This window comes from Nannospalax galili, unplaced genomic scaffold (genome assembly GCF_000622305.1).
Source record: "Nannospalax galili isolate Female #2095 unplaced genomic scaffold, S.galili_v1.0 scaffold1138, whole genome shotgun sequence".
NCBI classification, from domain to species: Eukaryota; Metazoa; Chordata; class Mammalia; order Rodentia; family Spalacidae; genus Nannospalax; species Nannospalax galili.
The window spans coordinates 2,099,448-2,104,026 of record NW_008342297.1 but is presented as its reverse complement, the minus strand read 5'-3'; positions in this window follow the sequence as shown (position 1 = coordinate 2,104,026).

Sequence of the window (4,579 nt, the reverse complement as noted above, 5' to 3'; positions counted from 1 at the left end):
CAATAAAATGAAGAGAAAGCCCAAAGAGTGGGAAAAAAATCTTCACCAGTGACACATCTGACAAAGGTTTAACATCCAGAATATATAAAGAACCCCCAAAACAAAGAATCAAACCAAATGACCCAATTAAAAGACAGGCTAAAGTTCTAAACAGAGAGTTCCCAAAGGAAGAAATAAAGAGGGCTAAGAAACATCTCAAAAAGTGTTCAACATCATTAGTAATTAAGGAAATGCAAATTAAAACCATCCTAAGGAATCACCTTACCCCAACCAGACTGGCTAGGATCAAGAGAACGAATGATACCAAATGCTGGAGAAGATGTGGAGAAAGGGGAATGCTCATTCACTGCTGGTGGGCCTGCAAACTTGTGCAGTCTCTATGGAAAACAGTGTGGAGAACTCTTAAAAAACTGAAAATAGGGGTTGGGGATTTAGCTTGGTGGTAGAGTGCTTGCCTAGCAAGCGCAAGGCCCTGGGTTTAGTCCTCAGCTCCGAAAGGAAAAAAAAAAAACTAAAAAACTAAAAATGAACCTCCCATATGACCCGGTTATATGACCCGCCACTCCTTGGCACATACCCAAAGGACTCATCCTATTGTAGAGACACTTGTACAACCATGTTTCTGCTCTTTTCACAATAGCTAAGAGATGGAAGCAACCGAAGTGTCCCTCAATTGACGAGTGGTTAACAAAAATGTGGTATATTTACACAATGAAATTCTATTCGGCAGTAAAGAAAGATGGAATAATGAAATTTGCAGGTAAATGGATGGATCTAGAAACTGTTATATTAAGTGAAGTAACACAGACTCAGAAAAGCAAACGACGTATGCTCTCCCTCATATGTGGGTCCTAGAACCAAATCCTCTTAAATTCCATGTCCTTTTAATAAGATGATGCTGCACAGCAGTCTCTACTACATGAAATAACTACAATCATTACGACTTCAGCTGAGCCTGATGGCTAAACATCATCACAACTGGGCTTGTTGACTGTTGTGCTCATTCATTAAAGGAGGGCCAAGTAGGGTCATTGGACCCTCACCGGAGTATCCAGCCACTCTTCCCAACCAATTCTATGTAATTTGGCCCTAATCACACATGGTCTCCTGCATATGTGGAGGTCTAAAGTATACAATCTGGGGAAGGCTAGGAAGAGAAGGCTTGACGCATGCTGGGTCAAGGCTTTCCAGTGTGCATACCCTCAGGTGATGCATACACCTCAGCAACCCCTTAGTTATCTCTGTAAGTAAGCTCAGTAAATTCATTGGCTCCCCAGTAAAACTTTAATCAAACATTAGCTCGACACTAGAAACTTGAAAGGGAGTAAGCATTGCTTGGCAACTCTCTGGAAAAGAAGTCTCACAACAGATGGAAAATTTATTTGTTAATGCTATTATGTCTCATAATTAATTATTAAAAAAAAGAAAATGAGAATGTAAAAGGTGTTAAAAGGATATGGGAATGGAGATATTTTCCAAAATAGAAAAAATGAGAAAGCCTAAGCAAGTGATGAAGGTCTGTGTAGGTTTGTTACGATACATAAAGGAAAAGACAAAAATAATATACACAGTCTTAATATGTCTAAGGTCATAGTTTAGTCAACTAGTTTAAGGAATAAAATATCTATCTAGTCAAGGTTTATCTGAGAGTATTTGTTTTTTTTATTTTACCCAAGCTTTATCTACATAGCACATGGTAACCTTATTGGATGGTTAACAGCCATAGTTTGAGGCCTATATTAATGTGGTCAGAGGGACTTAAAGGACAGTTTTTGCCCCTTGCCCTCCAAGGTTGACCAAGTTCCAGGGGACTATGGAGCATCTTTCAAAATGTCCTGTAGCTGTGGTGAGTCACCTGTCCTCTTGTTCAGGGAGGCCATGGAGACCCCACGAGATGGACTTGATTGTCTAGTCTACAAAGAGGAGGGTCGACTCAGAGGAAGCACCTCATTCATGCTTCCAAGTGAAGCCAGACACGGTCGAGCAGGACCTTTGACTTATCTTCACATAGATGGAACTGGTAAAAGAAAGGAGCCAGGGGCTCCTCCCAAGTCCATGTAACTCCTGAAGAACAGATCCTCAAATGACCTAATGTGTAAAAATAAACTGATTTATTTGGGCCAACTGTATGGTCTTAAACACCCCCCAAAAAAAGTATAACCAAAGAGTAAAGTCATCAGTATACTTCTTTTTTTAAATTTTTATTTTTTAATTTTATGCATATGCATGTATTGTCTGCATGTAGGTAAGTGCACCCGTGCCGTGCAATGCCCAAGGCGGTCAGAAGAGGTTGTTGGATCCCCTAGGACTGGAGTTACTGACAGTTGTTAGCTGCCATATGGGTGCTGGGTCTTTTGCAAGAACAACCAGTGTTCTTAACCTCTGAGCCATCTCTCCAGCCCCCATCATCAGTATATTTCTTTAAGCGTTCAAGGGATTATCCCAGCCTTGCTCACAGACGCTCCTCAGATGGGGCGACTGTGACCTTGAACGTTGGTGTAACACATTCCAGTCCCGTCCAGCAGCCCACAGTCAACCTCTGTGAAAGCTAATAAAAGCAGGCAGATGGATTTCCCATCACATTTTATCACGTGATAATTATTATTCCTCAGGTAAAGATTCATGGCATACTTTAGGTCCTATCTCTTAAAAAAAAAAACTAAACAAATCAAAAAACCGCAATCCAGGTGTCAGTAGCAATACCCTTTCGTTCATATTAGAATAAGTGATTCCTCCCTTGTGGTACGTTTTAGTGTGTCCTATGGAATGACAGGTAGGTAATAGTCTCATTTTAGCCCTCTCCTGTGATGACATTAGTTACTAATTACTCTTGCCTATACTTCTCCTTCATATCTCCTATTCAGTAGTCAAGGACCTTCTTTACTCCCTACAAATAAGAGTTATGCAATTTGGGAGTCTTTTAGATAGACCCACTGAAGGGGTAACCCAGTTGCCTCACCCCTGCGGCTGTGTTCAGCATGGAAGAACCTATTCCTTATCGGCAATTTGGGTAACCTCTTCAGTGGATGGTGTGGTAAGAATAAGTGGTAGAAACTGGCTATGCAGTTAGGGTAAAAAGTTCCCAAAGAAAAGTAAACAGTTTCTTGGTAAAACTCACAATGTCCTTGGACCTCTTAGCAACATACTCTATTCCAAAGGCCAAAAATGTCAAAAGCATTTTGGAGCTTGTATCTAATCCTTAAAAGATTTTAGGGTTACCTCTTCAGAGGGGGGAATGTTAGAGTAGCCAAAAGCCCCATAAAAAAAGAAAAAAGAAGAAGAAAGAGTATATGAAGTTATCAGAAAAAAGTGATGGGGAGTTATGGGAGGAGTTGGAGGGGAGGGAGTGGGCACGGATTTGATCAGAACACTTTATAGCATGTCTGAACTTCTCAATAAACTATTTTTAAAAATGCCTTGTTTTCTGTTTTGCTTTTTGAGACAGGGTGTCACACTGTAGCCCAACCCAGCCTAGAATTAATTATATACAGACCAGGCTATTCTCACATTCATGGAAATCTTCCTGCCTTAGCTTTGCAAGGGCAGAGATTACAGGCATAGGCCGCCATACCTGGTTTAGTCTTGTTTAAACAAAGAATTAGGAGCTGGGCATAGTGGTGCATGCTTGTAATTCTTGTACTTAGAGGTGGATGCTGGAATGTAAAGAGTTCAGGCTCATCCTTGTGTTATGGGATTTGCAGGCTTGGGGGCCACTGGGGATGAACTTTTCCCATGATCTATTTGGACTTCATTTTCTGTTAGCCGATAACACTAGAAAGGGAAACATCACTACTGACCCCCGCTTAGGATGTAAAATACTAAGTGAGCCGGGTGTGGTGGTACATGCCTTTAATTCCAGCACTAGGGAGGCAGAGGAGGCTCAGCTCTATGGGACTGAGGACAGCCTGGTTTATCTGGTGAGTTCTAGGCCAGCTAGGGGGCTACAGGGAGACCCTGTCTCAAAAAGTAAATTAAAAATAAATAAATAAATAAAATAAAATAAAATATAATCCTTATCTATCCTATCTAGAGACCAGGTACAAGCAGAATACACTACAGCATACAGCTCAGCCTACCACCCTTACTTGGAAGTTTTAATCAGGTATCTAAAAAGCAAACATTAGTAAGACATTTATCTGTTTTAAAGTATCAACAGGGGCTGGAGAGATGGCTCAACAGTTAAAAGCATTGGCTGCTCTTGAAGAAAACCCAGGTTCTGATCCCAGCACCCACATGGCAGCTAACAGTCATCTGTAACTCCAGTTCCAGGGGATCTGAAGCACTTTTCTAACATCTCTGGGCATTGCACGCATGTGGTGCAGTTACATACATGCAGGCAAAACCCTCATACACATAAAATAAAAATAAATACAAAAAATTTAAAGAAAGAAGCACACATTAGAAAATTCAAACATGTGGTGGGGGTCTGGGGAGATGGCTCAGTGGGTCAAGTGTTTGCTGCAAGAACATGAGGACCTGAGTTCAGATCCCCAGAACCCACATAAAAAGTTGAATGTGGGCCGGGCGTGGTGGCGCACACCTTTAATCCCAGCACTCAGGAGGCAGAGGCAGGCGGATC